At 41.8% G+C, this 19,348-nt stretch overlaps 1 protein-coding gene across 5 annotated transcripts in view; it reads left to right on the top strand.

Annotated features, from left to right (window-relative positions):
• Positions 1-19,348, top strand: part of MID1 (midline 1) — a 351,369-nt gene that overhangs the window by 215,446 nt on the left and 116,575 nt on the right. Inside the window, exon 1 of one of the 5 annotated variants that reach the window (XM_005880808.2) lies at positions 15,646-15,762. The exons of the other annotated variants lie outside the window; for them this stretch is intronic. The gene's annotated coding sequence lies outside the window, so the exon portion shown is untranslated. Of the gene's footprint in view, positions 1-15,645; positions 15,763-19,348 lie in introns of those variants that run through there. 5 annotated transcript variants of the gene reach the window in all.

The following is a 19,348-nucleotide window of genomic DNA, read 5'->3' as shown; positions in this document are numbered from 1 at the left end:
TGTTTGTTGATTTTTTTTTTTTATGATAGCCATTCTGACAGGTGTGAGGTGACTTCTCATTCTGGTTTTAATTTGCATTTCTCTGATGATTAGTGACTTTGAGCATTTTTTCATACGTCTCTTCACCATTTGTATGTCCTCTTTGGAGAAATGTCTATTCAGGTCCTCTGCCCATGTTTTAACTGGATTGTCTTCCTTTTGTTGAGTTGTATGAGTACTTCATATATTTTGGAAATTAACCCTTTATCGGATGTATCATTGGCAAATATGTTCTCCCATGCAGTGGGCTGCCTTTTCATTTTGATGGTGGTCTCTTTTGCTGTGCAGAAGCTTTTTGTTTTGTAGTCCCATTTGTTTATTTCCTCCTTTGCCCTAGCAGATGTCTCCATAAACATATTGCTACATGAGATATCTGAGATTTTACTGCCTATGTCAGCGGTTCTCAACCTGTGGGTCGAGACCCCTTTGGCGGTCGAACGACCCTTTCACAGGGGTCGCCTAAGACCATCCTGCAGATCAGATATTTACATGACGATTCATAACAGAAGCAACATTACAGTTATGAAGTAGCAACGAAAATAATTTTATGGTTGGGTCACAACATGAGGAACTGTATTTAAAGGGCCAGAAGGTTGAGGACCACTGCCCTAGCAGATGTCTGATGTCTCCATAAACATATTGCTACATGAGATATCTGAGATTTTACTGCCTATGTTCTCCTCTAAGATTTTTATGGTTTCATGCCTTACATTTAAGTCTTGTATCCACCTGGCAGCATATTATATTTAAAACAACAACTTGCAAAACAAAATGTAAAGTATGGCCCCATTTTTTGTGGCTACGATGTCCAGAAAAATGACCACTGGAAACATAAACCTCCTGAAGGCTGTTTCTTGGTGATTAGATTCTTCTCCAGCCCTTTCCTTTGGGGGAATGTGACCAATGAATAAGTATTACGATTGTGTCAAGAAAAATAGTATTCGAAAAGTTAACCCTTCTCTTCGTTGCCTTTACCTTTAGGATTCACGGGCAGGGTAAACTCAGTCATTCACGTGGAGCAAAAGGAGAAATATTTGGCATGGCCCATTCATGACTCCTGTAGATCTCCAGAGGGCTTCCTGCCTCAGAGTTTATTGGCGCATTCTTCTGAATTCTGCTTGGGCGCATGTACATGATTTTCTGCAAAGAAATCCCACGTATTAGAGAGTGTTTCTGCTCTTCGAGTGAGGTTTTGGTGTCCCGGGAGCCCCCTTAGTCCTGTTTACTTTGGCTATTTTCGGAGTTACTGTAGGATTTAACTGTGGTGAGTCGTTAAGCCCTCTTTTTAAATTCACAAACTGCCTCTAATCTTAGAAAAATGTCAGGTTACACTTTTGAGAGGCTTGGGAACTTGACGTTTTGTAGCCCAGTTGGGGTGCAGGCTGCTGCCATTCGGAGCACCTTGTTCCAATTTGTGTCAGAGGGAATTATACACAGGTCAGGGCCGAGAGCAGGTTATAATTAATGGGGTGGACAAGTGGATTTTTAGTGTTTCATAAAATCAAATGGAAATCACATGTGCGTGGAGCTGTTGTGTGTTTTACAATATTTACATTTGTTCTAGTAAACATTCATTATAACTGATATATTTCTCCTGTGAACCTACTAACTGGGAGGTCACAAGTCATTGTTCACTGGGTAGAAAGATTGGATGACAAGCCATATATATAATTTTTTAAAAGAGTACTTGGGGAGATATTGGTGAATGAACTTGTGGAAGTAATCCAGCCTTAGGTTTTCCTCTTAATTTTCTCTCACGTTTAAAGCACCCACTTGCCAATATGATCCAGATGTCAGTTCTTCTAAGGCAGATCGGGGAGTGCTGAGCTTGTGAAATTCCTGAATGGATCCTAGTGAACACGCGTGACCAATACTGAACTATTAGTCATTTTTTAAATGTAAGTTTAGAAGTAGTGGAAACACAACCAGCATCTACAGCATCCACATTTTCTTTACATCCATACATCAGAAATGTCCAATTCCTTGCAGATGTAACAGCAACATGTCGCTGAGGAAAGAGATCTTTAAGAGCCCGAAAAACCCATATTCTAAACTGGACTCTGCCGTGTGCTAGCGCTGTGGCCCTGGGCAAGATGCCTGAACTCTGAGCCTCAGTTTCCTCATCTGCAGCATGGGGAAAATGATTCCTCCTAAAGGGTTTGGGTAGGAATTAGAGACAATTTAAATAAAGTGCCTGACAAATTATAGGTACTAAACAAATATCAGCTATAGGTATATGAGGGAATGGTCAAAAAAGGGGAAATTCAAAGAAAACTATATACATTGCATTTATATGTCAATCATTTGGGTGTTAGGTATGTTAATGCATTCTTTGTTCTATTAAATTAATGATTTCTTTTATAGATATTCTTTGTTTCATGCAGTGAAGACTCAATATAAGCACACTGTCTATCGGGACAGAATAGTTAACTAAGTGATGCAGCATGAGACCTTTTTGCTCTTTTCTAAGGAAGCTATTTAAGTATTTTTTAAAATTCTTTATTGTTTAAAGTATGACATATAGGATTACATATGTCTCCCCCCCGCCCCCCCGCATTGACCTCTCCCCGGAATTAGCAGGTAACAATCTACACCACTTCCTAATTCTGCTTCTGCAGATGAGCCAGTGGAGTGTTTGGTGGTTCTAAATGGGATGGGGCCACTTGTCCAGATGCTTGACCAAAAACATCATATCCACTCAATCAACCTGGAAATCACTCTACAGCAGTGGTTCTCAACCTTCCTAAGGCCGCGGCCCTTTAATACAGTTCCTCATGTTGTGGTGACCCCCAACCATAAAATTATTTTTGTTGCTACTTCATGACTGTAATGTTGCTACTGTTATGAATTGTCATGGAAATATCTGATACGCAGGATGTATTTTCATGGTTACAAGTTGAACATAATGAAAGCATAGTGATGAATCACAAAAACACTAAAATTTTATGAAACACTAAAATCTCAATATGTAATTATATATGTGCTTTCCAATGGTCTTAGGCGACCCCTGTGAAAGGGTCGTTCCACCCCCAAAGGGGTCGTGGCCCACAGGTTGAGAACCTCTGCTCTAAAGAATACACAACTTTAGAGTATGCCAGCTTAGAGAGTCTCTGCAGAATTCTCCATGGTTTTAGCTCGATAGTATTCTCTGGAGGGGGGGTGGGTCTTTAAAAATGCCTACATTTTGGGTGTCACTACCCTTCTTCGGGGCAATACTTGGTGAAAGGATACTGAGAGAAGATAGTGTGGATAGACAAAAAAGGCAAGAAGAAACCACCCCATTGATAATGGGCAAGGTGTACACTGAGTTGTACATTGAAATAGAAAACATCTACTCAGTACATATGTTCTCAATACATTTGTGCCCAAGACATGGTAGTTGATAAAATTAATATATAAATGGGTATGTTTATGCCTTATAATAAAGTCCTATTTTTAAGGTATAATAACTTGGCCATTTTCAAATGGTCATTTCCAGAAACACCAAAAATGCTACTGAATTTGGCATCATTGATCTAGAAGAAAATATTTTATTAGTCTATAAGTGAGATATGCCTTATCCCTTCAGCTTCATCCAGTCCTTTTTGGAAATCTTGATGAAAATCCGATGTGTCCAGTAGCTAGCAGAGTTCCTGGCCAATAATAGCATCTCAATATACATTCGATATTGCCTAGTACTGCTTTGAGGATGAGTGTATGATAACTCTCCTCACTCCCCACAGAAAAGTGTGTGTGTGTTTACTTAAATTGAGAGAGAGAGATAGAGAGAGAGAGAGAGAGAGAGAGAGAGAGACAGAGACAGACAGAGACAGAGACAGACAGAGAGACAGAGAGCAGGAGTCTGGTCTTATTTTTTCACATAGAGTGCAAGGCATGTGAATTTGGAAGAGATCTTAGCTGACATTTTCCATCCAATGCAGGAATTCTTTCTCCAGTAATCTTCACTAAAGGGCAGGAGGCCTGGTGTGAGAACAGAGGCCTCTTTCTGTTGGGCAATGATTTGATTCAGTACAGTGTTATGATTTGGTAGCTCACGGTGGCACCTTATAAAGTCCTATGGAAATTGGAACATGGAGCCCAAGTGAGGGCTGGGCTGATTGCGACCACATTGGGAGAGGGAGGGTATTTGGGAGACAGTTTTGAGTCACCATTATGTTCCACCATGAAATTTAAATAAATCCTAGTGCTTTTTTTTTTTTACAACATGAATTTTATCCATGGCTTTTAGTCTTTTATTTTTCTCCTGCTTTTTAAAAAATATATTTTTATCGATTTCAGAGAGGAAGGGAGAGATAGAAACATCAATGAGGAGAGAGAATCATTGATTGGCTGCCTCCTGCACACACCCCACTGTAGGGGATTGAGCTCGCAACCCGGGCATGTGCCCTTGGCCGGAATCGAACCTGGGACCCTTCAGTCTACAGGCTGATGCTCTATCCACTGAGCCAAACCAGCCTGGGCACTTTTCAGTGAGTTTAAATATATACATCAAAGGAATTTGCAAGTTCTTTAATAATTTGTGTTAATAAAATTGATTGGCAGCACTATATTAAAATTATTCATTTTTTAACACTTATTGAACATCAGGTAGAGGAGGAATTTTTGTCAGTTTCCTTTAGCATGCAAACATATCAAAAACCTCAGTTTACCTGAATTTTGCCAAAATAAACCTCTCTCTATTACCCACAGTTTCCTACATTATACTTTCCCAAGAGATTTCTGAAGTACAAGGAAGAAGGTGATGCTATGGATAAATGTAAACATTTATGCTCATGGATACAAACATACATTCAACTCAATCTTTTCAATCTCCTCTATTTATGGTTAAAGGAAAAAAAGATCTTTATACTGAAGATCCCAAAGAGCAATAAAATTTGGAATTACCTAAGAACCTTTAAATTACATCCAGTATGTGGTTTGTAGTTAGGCAAATAAAGTGGACCGAAGCGTTTTAGGAACATTTCGACAAGGATTAAAAAAAGGGGGGGTTCTATTTGGGGTTCAGTTAACCAGAAAATTAAATTAATCAGAACTCTTCCATTTCTGAGAATTTCAATTAATTGTGATTTGACTGTACTTTTAGTGTGATCTTAGTTCCCATGCAGAAATGAATTTCATCTGACTTATTTCTTGGAAAGTGCCTAGCACAATGAACACCTTGAATGAATAGGCCATGTGGCTTTTTGGATTTGGCTTTTAAATATGACTGTATATCTATGTCTATACATAGGAATGCATTTGTACACTTGATAGAAATAGCGCTCACTCACGGGCAGAGGTGGTAATGGTTAAAGAAAGGCGACTACTTAATGCTGTCACTACGTTTTGACTTCCAACTCCCTCTTTCAAGTACATCCTCCCCCCCTTTAAACCTGCCATTCGAATTAAGAAGGGTTTTTCTAGAAACAGGACAATGCTTTCTACTCTGTTTCTTAAAGTAGTGCACAAAAGGAAATGCATCGTGGTAAAAATAACTTATGAGTGAAATTATAGTGTTTTGCTAAAGATAACCAGGAAGTGAGGAGCAAAACCCCTCAAGCAGCAGAGAGGCCAGGCCAGATGGTCGGTCTGTTTGTGTGTGATTTTTTGTTTTGTTTTGTTTGTTTTTTTTTTGGTTTTTAGTGTGGCCATTAAACGGGAAATTTTGCTTGATTAAGAAGACACTGGTCTTGATTTTCATTCAGCAGTTTTGAGGGTCTTTTAAATGGAGATATATATACACACACACACACACGCAGCACACGCACACACATACACACACAGCACAGACACACACATATACACACACACACAGCACACGCACACAACTACAGACACACACAGCACACACACACACACACACACACAGTTTTCATTTAGCCAATTGATCATTTGTGCCATTGTAAGCCAGACTGTGCGGATGAGAATGTGAAGTTTTAATAATAAAGAAGTAAGTGGGTTCCCAAGTCTCAGCTATGAAAGAACTTGGAATCCGCACACTACCCTACCAACCCGGTCATTACCATCTCCATCTGATTGTTGTAGCGTCTGGTGTTTTGTTTTGTTTTCTTTTGCTAACCCAGGATGGAAGAAAGGCTGTGTACCACGGTGGCTAACTGGGGTTTTGTGCGATGCAGGGTAGACGCCCAGGAGAAAATAGAGGTTTTGGAGTTCAACACTCCAGGGGGCTGATGCGCATAAAGGATCTGAGTTTAATCCTTGGAGCTGCCAGTCAGGATCAGGAGGAAGGAGCATCCAGGCAAAGAATTGCTGCTGGATGCTGGGGCGTGGGGCGGGAAGGGGGATCAGAGCACCCCGTTTGGACTGGGATGTTTTGGCAGTTGGTGTTCCTGGGAGGTTGCTGGCGGTGGCTCGGGCACAACAAAGCTCCCTTCTGGGAAGTCACCCCGCCATTGTCTGGCACCCTTTGCCCAGCGCCCCAGGAGAGAGCAATTTCCCAACCTGAGTTCTAAGGAAGAAAATGAATAGAGTTGTGAAACAGAATCTTTGCATCCGTTTACAAGAGTCACTTGGAGGAATTCGTAATGGAAAGAAGAGATGTAGACAACTGGCAGAACTGTTTGGAACCTTGCCCCGAATCAGGTGTCTGTGGATTTAAAGAGGATCAAGCTGAAAAAGCTATGTAACAAGGGCTAACCCACCAGTCTTTACCATAAAGCGATAAATCAGGCATAAATATGTTTTTTTCATGCAATGCTTTCTTAGATAATTGTGATTCTTCCTCCAATTAACATTCATATTCATGATCAAAATAAATGTATCTCTACTTTTAAGAGCGTTTAACCACCTTGAAATCTCACTGTTCTTAAAGCTGGGTATTTTCATAAGTAAATTTTTAACCCTAAATTGCATCTCAAGTCCTAACTCTTTTCATTTTCATCTTTACTTACATTCCAAAAGCCAGCTTCTTATATAACTTGATTCAATGAAAGGATAAAATGTACAAGATGAAATTAATACTTATTAGCTTAAAATGAAACTTATTTTTAAGGCTCAAATAATCCTAAACAAACAAATAAGACACAAACCCAAACAACAAAAATGCTTAGAGTCAATCAAGTCAGAGCTCGTAATATTAATTTCAAGGCAGTGTCTTGAAATTAATATTAAAATTTTAATGCTTCCTGTTTTATAAATCACATTTATGATTTCTCTCAAAGATACAACAAGCAAACATATTTGGATAATGCAAGAAACATTTCTCAGCGTTTAGCCTGCCCTGAGTGTATTTTTGAAAAGATGTTAGAAGCTTTTATGGAATTTATGGGATTTATTTTCATATAGATTACAAATATCTATTTCACATATTTTGGCAGATTATCAATCCTCCATGGAAACGTCTTGAATCTTGGGTTTTAGGCCAGGAAGTCTTCGGGTTGGGGATAACTCACTCTCCGAGAATTACTTGCTTTAAACCCCCTCTATGCTTGCCATTCCATCCTGTCCTAAGCTTTATTTGTTTCACTGGGGAGTAGCTGGCACCCCCACCCTGACTTGCCGAGCTCTTCCCTTGGCCTCTGCTGCAGCCGCAACAGCAACTCCTCATTCTCCCACAATTCTCTCTGTGGTCATTTCCCTTCTAGCTCCTTCTTTAAGAAATGGCTCTACAACTCATGGTTCGGCTATGACTGCAGTTTTACCTGGCGAATGAATGTATTTCTGGGGAGATACCTTTTGTTATTGTTGTCATCAGGACAACAATAGCTCTCTCAGGCGATGGGATCTTTTCGTTTTAATTCATCTTTGATCCTCCAGGCGTGAAGCCCTGGCTGGACCTGTTCATTTCCCTCCCACACTGTTACCCCATTTCTTTCCTTCCTGAAATTTCTTCTCCTAAAGAGGCAAAAGCAAAACCAATGACTCTTGAAATGTCTCTCTTAATTTCCTTCACACCCTCCCCTGTACCCTTAACTGCATGTCCATGATTACTTTCAACTTTAGGTTAACATCCTGCCATCAAACACTCGGACATTCAGGGAATTCTAAGCACCACAGTCCCTGTTTTCTTTCTTTTTTTTTTTTGTCCACCATGTGATCCTGGCTTTTCTTGATCAAATTTCATTGCTACAATAAATAAAGAAGTCGCTGCTTTCCAATAATTCATCACTTTGTCTTTTCCTGTAAGAAATAGTAAAAGTTGGACTTTAATGTCCTTAAAAAGAAATCATTCCTTAAGCAAACCTGAAACTAAACATTTAAGAACTTGAAAAATCAATTACAACTCTTTGCCCAAATGCTGGAAAGTTTTATCCTGAAATCAACATGTTCTTTGCTTGTGTATTGGTGGGGGAAGCCAAGTATCAAGAAAGCCTGCACAGATATGGGTAGAAATATCTTCTCAGCTAAAGTAGACCCATAGCAGTGATGGCGAACCTTTTGAGCTCGGCGTGTCAGCATTTTGAAAAACCCTAACTTAACTCTGGTGCTGTGTCACATATAGAAATTTTTTGATATTTGCAACCATAGTAAAACAAAGACTTATATTTTTGATATTTATTTTATATATTTAAATGCCATTTAACAAAGAAAAATCAACCAAAAAAAATGAGTTCGCGTGTCACCTCTGACACGCGTGTCATAGGTTCACCATCACTGACCTATAGCCACCCCTCTACCTTCTATCATGTCATCCTTTTTATTTATTTCATTTTATGGGTGGTTCTTTGAAATTATCATGTTTTCTCACCCATGTGCTGCTTTATTTTATGCTTCCCTCATTAAAACCTAAGCTAGTTTATTTTATGTTTTCCTCATTAAAACCAAAGGACAGGCCTTTGTTCTCATATACATCAGTGCATTGCTAGTGTCCAGAGCTGAGCCCGGCACACGGCAGGTACCTGTTGAATGAAAGAATAATCAGAGAAATGACCTTCTCTATGGTTTTACTCTGAGTAGTTCTAAAATAAAGATAATGCTGAGGCCCTAGCCGGTGTGGCTCAGTGGATAGAGCGTCGGCCTGCAGACTCAAGGGTCCCAGGTTCGATTCCGGTCAAGGGCATGTACCTTGGTTGCGGGCACATCCCCAGTAGGGAGTGTGCAGGAGGCAGCTGATCGATGTTTCTTTGTATTTGATGTTTCTAGCTCTCTATTCCTCTCCCTTCCTCTCTGTAAAAAATCAATAAAATATATTTTAAAAAAATAATGCTTAGTTAAAGAAAGGCAAATTAACATATACATAGGATTTCTGATGCCATAAAAGTAACAAAACTAGCTTACTCTTCCAAACTCTTAAAATGAGTTTAGGTTAAGAGTGAAGAGTTGAAGTTGTGGACCAGATACAAGCTGATTTGGGACTAATAAGGAAGTTACTAAGGGCTCTGTTTATTTGGGCAAAATCTATGTGTGGGGCCTACCTGCTCTCTGCCTGTTTTCCCGGTTCATCGGTTCATGGGTTCATCAGCTGATGGTAGAGGATGGTGGGGATGAGGAGCATGGAGTACTTTCTTGGGGCTCCTTTTGCCTTTGTCTTCCATGGCTCAAGGGTAACTCAATGTCAGTAAACTGCCCCTATTGTAACTGCTAGAAAGCCCAGTGGTGATATGGTTTCCAGTGACTTCTATTGGCCAGATCTCCAGGAGGAGACAGGAACTGTCTATTGAGAAATAATTTCCCTGGATCTGTCAAGTTTCTGTACCTCTTGTAAGCTGAGGCGCTAATGAATGGCCTTTGTTCCAGGCTGTCTTGTCAAGGATGTTTGTATAGCGAACAGCCTTGGATGATGGAGATAGAGTGTTTCCATCCTGGGTACAAGGCAGGTTTGTTTGTTGTGCATTATAATAAACACTAGAGGCCCAGTGCATGAAATTCGTGCATGGGTAGAGTCCCTAGCAACTGTCGGCTGCCAGCCAGGGCCTCCCTTCCCGCAGTTGGCCGGCTGGCCCCGCCCCCTGGTCGAACTCCCAGTCGAACTCCCGGTCAAGGGAACAATTTGCATATTGGGCTTTTATTATATAGCATAGTGTCTCTCTCCAGGGCAAATGTCAGGCAGGTTTGCTTGCGGTCGGTCCATAACAAAAGAGCTGGGTTTCCTATGATGGAGCTTGCTCGGCTCTGATGCAAACCCCCTGCATACGCAGCGTGCACCTGGGATGCTCTGTGGGACTTGAGGGGACAGGGGCACTGATGTGAACTTGAAACACATGATGCTAGCTGCGCCCTAACTAAGAGTGCCCTTGGTCTCTGATGCATGGAACTCGTGTATCCTGCCAGCATCCATAAAACTGGTAGACGAATGAATCATTTGCAAGTAGGAAAAATCTCAAACCCTTCACTGTGTTTGATGGTCTCACTTGCCCCACCCCTGCCAGGGTCCCTTATTTCCTACAAAATAAAAAATTCTGGTAAAGAATCCACATGGGACTGGGAACAGGGAACTGAAGCTTCAAGCTCATGGTGGTATTCAATGGTAATGAATAAAGGTATGTTAAAGTCTAGGAAACAGATGCGATTGCCAATGTGAAGACATTTATTAAAGAGTAATTAATGTTAATTATAGGAATGCTAGCTTATTAGTCATATACTGTTCCTTCACGTAAGACGCTCCATGAACATTATTGAATAAATAAATGGATTTATGTCCTTCCTGTTTCCAAAAGTGGTTTGAAGAAGATGCCAATAAAAATTAAAGATAATCACTGTATTCAAAGAAGAGTGGGAAGAGGTGGTTTGGGACTAGAAGGGTAGAAGGGTGTAAGATATCCAAGTTTGCCAGGCACTTACTGTCAAACTTCGCCTCACTTAACTCTCAAAGGACCCTTTGAAATTGCTTGCCTTGTCACATTCTACAGATAAGGAAACCGTATAAGATATGCGGAGTATCTGTGAGTATAAGATATGTTGAGTAGCTGGCTCCTATCTGCCTTTTCTAGGAAATGGCAGGGGCAGGATTTGAACTCGGGTTTATCTGGTTTCAAGGTACATGTTTCTTTGCACGACACCACACTGATGGTCTCACCCCCAAACTAGACCAATGCCAGTTGGGGCAATTGACCTCAGGGCCTCACTCCAAGTTTTCTGACACCACATCAAAGAGAAAGCTGGATGAAACGCACCATCTCGCCCTAGCTGGTGTGGCTCAGTGGATAGAGCGTCAGCCTGTGGACTGGAGGGTCCCGGGTTTGATTCCTGGTCAAGAGCACATGCCTGGGTTGCGGCTCGATCCCCAGTAGGGATAGCAGGAGGCAGCCGATCAATGATTCTCTCTCATCATTGATGTTTCTATCTCTCTCTGCCTTTCCCTTCCTCTCTGAAATCAATAAATATATACATATTTTTTTAAAATAAAAAAGTGCACCATCTAAAAGAAGACAGCCTCTCAGTTCATCTCTCATCTCACAAAGAATGGGAAAGAGAGGAAAGAATAGTAGCAGAACATAGAGAAGAGGAAAAACCCTGCAATTTCAGATGCAATACAAGATAGAATATATTATTTACTTTTCTGAACTCCATCAGCTTAGAGACTGCGGTCATAATAATCATCATTATTCTTATCATGTGATAAGTCCAATAAACTATAGGAGCTCTGAGAACCCTATTAAATGCCTTGTCATACTAACAGCTTTAGCAGAATTTGCAAAGGAAGAAAAGTAGATGGTACAGACCTGACCTCACCAAACCAGTCTGTTGTATTAATGTGATTGTTTCTCAATACAGAACCCATCACAGCTTCTCTGGGAGTTCCTGAGAGCTCTGTTTTAAGGTTTTTTTTTAAAGTGTAAGTTAGAATATGGAGATTTTTTTCTTCTTCTTGTAAAAAGTTCAGTATCCTTAGTCATATTTACTAAGTTAGCTCAGTTATTTAATTTAAAAAAAAAACCACTCAGTATCTATTTTAGATGGGGCAAAACATAGATCTGGCAGTTTCAAGAAGTGGATCCTGGGTTAAGAAGAGAGTGACTTCATGTGATTTGAAAGCAGTTCTCATTTTATGATACTTGAAATTCTGTGTATATTTGAATGAGAATCTCATTTTACTGCCCCCCACAAAGATCTCTTGCTGCCTTGCCAGCAAGTTCATCCATCAGTGTTTCAATCTGTTCAAAGGATTTTTGCTCGAATTTCTTCCAAGAAGCTCCCGCCTTTGTTCTGTCGGAACTGCGCGTTCTGACTCTGTTCTTAATATCCTGTTTGGGTTTGTCGGCGTGGTTGTCCTTCTCATTGCCATGTTCCCAGCGTTCCCCTTCTCTCATGTGGTGCTTTACAATAACAGTTCAGAACAAAAGAGTCACTCCTCTTTCTGTTGCCTTAAAAAAAAGGCTTCATCTCCCCCCGCACCCCCCTTCAGTGCTTCAGCAATCAGGGGAAATGTTTAAAGTTAACATAATAGTTAACCAGGAGTTGTGAATAAAGGTTACTTTTCTTTATTTTCCACGATCTCGCAACGTAGCTTCAGGGTATTGTGAGCATGAGGTTTGTGGGTGTGACTAACTTAGAAGTTGAGAGAAAAAGTGACTTCCTTTGAGAAAAGGGGCTATCATATTTGAGAGAATTTTCCAATCAGTTCATACAATAGGAATCAGTTACTATGTAACATTGTCATTACCTCAGTGAGTCATGGGACCGGATTGGTTGTTCCTGTCATTGAACTTAAGCTTTCCAGTGTCCAGGGAACAACTGTGAAATGCCACATGGGCCAACACCAGCAACTGTTTATTGATGCATTTTTCTCCTGCCAAATCATAAGTGGGAGGGGGAGAGCGTGCACTTTCTCTGCCTTCTAGAAAAGTCTTTTATAAAATAAGTAAGAAAGTTTCCCCAAGTGACAAGTTTTTTTGTTTGTTTTTGTTTTTGTTTCCGGGTAGAATCTACTTGTGGCAAAAACCTAGCTTAACTGTTCTGTCTTTCAGAGACATCTTGTCATTTGGCTCATAGCCATGCAACCCTTTTCCCATGCAAGTGGTGGGTTTTGTTTTTTAATCCAGAAATTATTTACAGGTTTCTGGTTTCGCACAGAGGAAGGAAAATGTATCTAATGCAGGAGTTCCATGAAGAGTGCATTCTATCAAGTCCCAAGTAATTTTGCAAAGGTGCTTTTGTGTATGTATGTGTATGTGTATGTGTGGGGGTGTGTACATACATACACATGCATATTTATAGACTAGAGGCCTGGTGCACGGATTTGTGCACATGAAAAGGAAATTAATTAGAAGATGGCCAGTGGGGTGGGACTGGGCGAGAGGGGTGAGACACGCCCTGGAGCCAACCTGGGGCGATGCTGGGGCTCGAAGGGCATTTGTGGAGTGAGGGAGTGAGCGGGGTCGCTCCAGCAGGTGGGGTCCCTTGGCCTGGCCTGTGGGGATCCAGCCGAAACCGGCAGTCCGACATCCCCCAAGGGGTCCCAGAGTGCGAGAGGTCACTCTGCAAAGTTGCTGTCACTTGGCAGCTCCTGCATTGCGCATCTGCCCCCTGGTGGTTAGTGTGTGTCATACCTACCGGTCGGCTGGTTGGCTGGTTGGCCAGTTGCTTAGCCTTTTATATATATAGATGGCTACAAAAACGAATTCCATTGTAGACAGATGTAAGATTGGATGCAGCATAGAAATAGTTCTCTGAGTGTATATAAAGCTGCCTAGCAAACTTGCAAGACACTTGGGAAAGCATTCAGGGAGCAGCGTTGAAGTGCTTTTCATCTGGGGGTGGCGTCAGAGGAACCAGTAGCTTCCATTTCTGCCACCACCATGCTGTGGAGCCTCTCTCCAGAAGGTTCGCTTTAGACCTGTGTCAGGAGACTAGGTGAGACAGGTTCCTATGCTCTTCCTTGTCCTTCCAGTCTGCTATCACTGCCTTAGAACCGGATGCTTGCCTCACACCCGGTACAGCGTAGACCGGGGAAACATCGGTCATTTTCAATATAGTATAACATAGGTTCCATTTGCCTTTAAAACTGGATGCTTTCTTTCTTAACGCAAGCGGTAAAAGATATGACATGTCTGAGCCCCTCTGGCAGTGGAAAATTTCCTGTAAAGGTTGTCAGATTATGCTCCTTAGAAGATTATACGATTTGTTGTTGAGCATTTTCTTTTGTTTTTGAGGGGTGGAGTAAATGTTTGTTTCCTGATGTTTCAACTGGAGATGTGCAGGCTAATTTTCCACTACGATGCCAAATGGCTGAGAAATTGTGACATTTTAATGTTGGTTTACCCAAAGCGGTGCTTTTAAATCTGTTGATTAAAAGTTCTTTCAAATTCTGTTTGATCATGTAAGTGTGTCTCTTCTGTGGACAGTAGGATTTCTTAGGGAAGTCATCTGCATGTGAAATTGAGCAATCCTTTTGTTTATTGTTAAAAGACAAATGAAATTGTGATTTGTACAGACACAAGCCAAGAAAATAGATGTTTGCATTTTGATGTGTAAACATGGGAAGCAGCCTTTGGTTTGCCATGAAGTGTTGCAAGGGCATGAAAAGTAGGCGTTGCGATTTGCAAACTGTGCAACACGAGGAAGTAGCTCTTACCTCCTGTTTGCTCTTTATCAAGAATGTTCTTTAGACACCTTTGGTGGAGCCCAGATGTCTGGTGTAGAAATGGGCGCATGCAGGTTTGCCGTCAGCGTGTTTGGTTCGGTTTCGTTTTTTTTTTTTCACTTTCCTGATGATTTACTTTAGTTGCGGTTTCTTGTCTTGCCTGGTGATAAGCAACATCCTTGAAGAGATGCAGAGCAGGACTTTTTTTTTTTTGCTTTTAGGAAGACTATTTCCTCTTCTTTCTTTAGACAACCAATTGTTACAAGGTTGTTTTCCATTCTCAATTCACTCTTTCATTCTGGAGACTGAAATTTGGGACAGTCATCACAGATTTGCTCTGTGTGTGTTTTTTGCATATGTATTATATGCATATATACACATATGATATATATGAGATGATATATGTGCATAATCTATACATATATGTATGTGGATGCAAAACGTGTGTGTGGATACATAGGTTCATATTTCATACACACATCTTTTCAATTGTATATCAGGATGGTACATTGCAATCTCTGTTTTTGGAAGAAAAATGGACTGCTTTATCGTGTCTGTACAAAGATCATTCTTCCTGATGGAACATTCTTCAAAACTTCTTTCAGATCCTGTATTTGAATTCATAAGCTAGGAAATCATAAGTATGTTCTAAAACATAACAAACCAGCATCCAGACATGATGTGATCCTGTGCTCAGTGGGGCACTGACAGTACCACAATGCAGGGCAGGCGTGCGCCCATCGCTGCCCCCGGGAGCTGGGCGGGACTGCTGCTGCTGGCAGCGTGGAGAGCTGGCACCCAGGGCTCAGCTGTGGGCCACTGACCCGCTGCTGGTCCCTGTGAGCAGTGAAGGTATCCGGATCCCGATGCCAAGTTGTCATTTTTTGGGAGACGAGACAGTGGGTGTTCACCTGACCTGAGCTGTCTTTTCATTGGGTTTCCGTTGAACACTCAGTGGGCGAGGACCTAGGGCAGCCACAGCGGGGTCTGTGGAAAGGGCGTTGGGAAAGCCAGAGGGAGTTTTGCTTCTTCAGCTCAGCGGCCCTGGCTGGGTGGATGAGGTGGAGCTGGCCTTCCTGGAATTGTCGCGTCGATTTTCCTGTTGTGTTTCACTGTTGACGCTCTCACAGACACACAGAACTGCTCCAGCCCGGCCTGCCACCCACCGTCTGGTCTCGGTGGCCTGTCTGTCATCTCGTGGGTCTCCATCCTCTCTGCCTACGGCGATGTTTCTTCAAAAAGAACTAGGGTGCAGTCCATTGGTGGGTATGCAAGGCGACCTGTTTGTAAGAATCTGGAGAGATGCTGAAAGAACTATTAAGGACAAATGTGCTGCTTCCTGCTTTTAACCTGTTTCTCAGACTTTCGGTAGAATGAATTGCGTTTCTGCGACTGTTACGGGGACTGTCTTCCCTATGAAGACAGTGGGATCAGTCAGTTGTTCTGGAGAAGTGAGGATTGCTTTATTGCATGGTCATTTGTGTCTTTGCTTGTGTGCTTGTGTAAAGGAACTCCAGAAGGTGTATGTAAGCATCTGTTAAGTAAACTTGGGAGACTAGGTTTCAATTTAAATAACCAGGCAGTGTGACCTAGCTCCCATTTCACCTTAATTTTTTATCATTAAAGCCTTCATCTCCCTAAAGACATCTGCCATGCTTGCAAATGATTCTTTTCAGGAATGTTCATTCATTATTAATCAGGTTGCATGGTCAAGAGAATATGTGATTATTTTAAAGAATGTCCTAGAGATCCAATTACTAAGAAATGAGCCTGTTATAGACAGATGTGGAAGCGCAGAAAAAGGGTTTGTGAACAGTTAATTCAATTTGCATGAATTCCACCAGGTGGATGTTTTGTGAAATTAAAAGCCTTCCCTGGTTCTCACTTCAGGTATCAGGTAAAACATTTTAACGTTAACACTCCTTAGAATCAAGATGAAATGACAAGTATCAAAATGATCTGTTGTCCTAATTAATTATTTTAAAACGAGACTAGTGCCTCAGTGCTTATCTGCTTGTCACTTTTCTTTTCAATCAGTCCCTCTGGTGCCCTAAAATTTGGCTGGCAGAAATTCTTAGTCATTCGTCACTGATGAAGGGAATGAGTTTGAGTGTGTTGACAGTTGGAGGTTAACCACAATGATATTTCAGAGGCATTGCCTAGTGAATGTTATGGGATCACTCTTTTTTTCACCGGTTCCTACTCAGTGTATATTATTTATACTGTTGCTTTAAGGACCCCTGCATTTTGACTGCTCTCTGCCGTCATCTGGGGTGGAATATAGCCTATGTTGTGAGACATCAATTTCCAGTCTTTTAGAATGCCATTAAATCAGCAGTTCTCAACCTGTGGGTCGAGACCCCTTTGGCGGGCGAACGACCCTTTCACAGGGGTCGCCTAAGACCATCCTGCATATCAGATATTTACATTATGATTCATAACAGTAGCAACATGACAGTGATGAAGTAGCAACGAAAATCATTTTATGGTTGGGTTACAACCTGAGGAACTGTATTTAAAGGGCCAGAAGGTTGAGAACCACTGCATTCAATTCAATTGGAGCTCCCTCTTCCCTCTTTCCTTCTCTTCATGGCCCTGTTTTATTGTGATTTACTGACTCACCGGTGTCTCAAATCAGCCAGGGTACTAATCAGTAGAGTAGCATTTGGGTAGTGTGTTTATTCTGTGGTTTTTATAACTCCAAGTTAAATCCTAAGCCATGACGGAGTATGGAGACATTGAGTGCTTATGTTATTTAAAATACTCTATTTGTGGTGAATTCATCGTGGATGTAGCATCCCGTTTTTATTGAGTTTCTGTTAGATCATGTTTTGTGATGAGAGATTATGTTGATGTGAGATGAGAGCAAGTCCCTTCTGAGTTTAGTCCCTGTTGCACACCCTGCCTCCCACACTGAAGTTGATTTCCAATGTTTCACATTTCCGAAGTTGTGAGTCTGAAATGCTGTTTCTGCTGCTCTATGATAAAGACATCATTCCACAGTCCTTAAAAAAAACAAACAAAAAAAACTCCACCTATGGTTCTATAATAGGCATAATCTCATAGTGAAAATCCAGATGGCAGCGAGTCAACTAAATCTTAATTACCCCTGAGAAGAAAGGGGATAGGAAATTGACTTGATGGTGTTTCTGAAATTTAGGGCTCATCAAGATGAAACTCATTCATGGCGTTTCTGATGCTCTCCTTTTCCTGACACTTTGAGGAGTTTCCCTTTCCAAAAAAACCATTTTTCTGTGGCGAGGTGTAACATTGTGCAGTTTTGACAGCGTGTTTTTCACCTCACTTATGTTTTGGTAAATTTAATGTCGAGCTTAGTTTCCATAGCCCAGAGGGTGTTTGGAAAAAAACAGGAGGAAATGCCTTGGGAACCATCCGGGCAGTGGCTGAGAGGCTCCTGATATTAACAATTGATCACAGGCCACCCGTGGTCTAGTGACTAATTAACTTCCCTCATGGTGATGGCTTTCAGAACTGTACAAAGTGGGGGACTGAAAGTAAAATTATTGGTGGCCAGAATGCATGCTCTTTTTCATAGACTCCAATTTAGAAAACTTATTATTATTTAATAGATTTTTATTGATTTCAAAGGGGAAAGGAGAGAGAGATAGAAATAGCAATGATGCGAATCATGGATCGGCTGCCTCCGGCACGCCCCCTACTGGGGGTCAAGCCTGCAACCCAGGCATGTGCCCTGACTGGGAATTGAACCGTGACCTCCTGGTTTATAGGTTGACAGTCAACCACTGAGCCACGCCAGCCAGACAGAAAAATTATTCTTTTTCATGAACTCTGCAGACGTGACATAGAATACATGTAGGGAAGCATTGAGAAATGGCTGTGCCTTATGGTTAAAATGCCAGTGCCTCCATTAGGACAAATTTGGAATGCAAAAGCTCATGGACATGCTGACAGTTGAGTATCTCCTTATTTTAGTAGGCGACTGTACTCATAGAATGCTCTTGGTGTGGAGACTCCTAATTCTTCATCACTTGTTGAATATAGGGGTGAAATTCCCACACTCCTGGCATTTAAAAAAAAATATATATATATTTTATTGATTTTTTACAGAGAGGAAGGGAGAGGGATAGAGAGTTAGAAACATCGATGAGAGAGAAACATCGATCAGCTGCCTCCTGCACACCCCCCACTGGGGATGTGCCCGCAACCCAGGTACATGCCCTTGACGGGAATTGAACCTGGGAACCTTCAGTCCCCAGGCCGACACTCTATCCACTGAGCCAAACCGGTCAGGGCTCTCCTGGCATTTTTAACTGGAAAGCCTGCTCATTGGCCTCGGCCGTGGGTTAAACCTTGCAGCGCATGCCCTCTTCCCAGGGGTCCCCAGTGTTTCTTCGGGGTGCAGGTTATCTGCATTGTTTCCTAGCAGAGATCAGGAGAGACCCCAAGGAATGAAGTTGTCAAACTCTGAAATGAGCTAGCAGGCCGGGTAGTGGCAGGGGTCGTGACAGCATAGGCAGGGGTTTCAATGTTTTCTCTGCATTGACTTGCCAGGCCAATGGTTTCACTTCTTACTTCCAAACAGGAGGCAAAACCAGGGGCCTTGTAGGGCAGACAGGTTTGGGACGGAAGCTGATGAATCCCGGGAGATGCACACTCTGAGTTGAAGCGCTCCCAGGAAATGAAGCGAAGAACTGTCAGGACTGAAGGGGATTCTGGAAAGAAAGGGCCCTGCGAGATACATGCCCAGGAGTCCTTCCCGGAGAGGCAGAACATGAAGTGAACGAGCAACCTGGTTTTTGAAGGAAAGCTGGAAAGCACCTAGAGCAGCGGTTCTCAACCTGTGGGTCGCGACCCCCTTGGGGGTAT

This window comes from Myotis brandtii, unplaced genomic scaffold, assembly GCF_000412655.1.
Source record: "Myotis brandtii unplaced genomic scaffold, ASM41265v1 scaffold655, whole genome shotgun sequence".
NCBI lineage: Eukaryota > Metazoa > Chordata > Mammalia > Chiroptera > Vespertilionidae > Myotis > Myotis brandtii.
The sequence above is the reverse complement of the archived record's forward strand: the minus strand, read 5'-3'. Positions and strand labels throughout refer to the sequence as shown.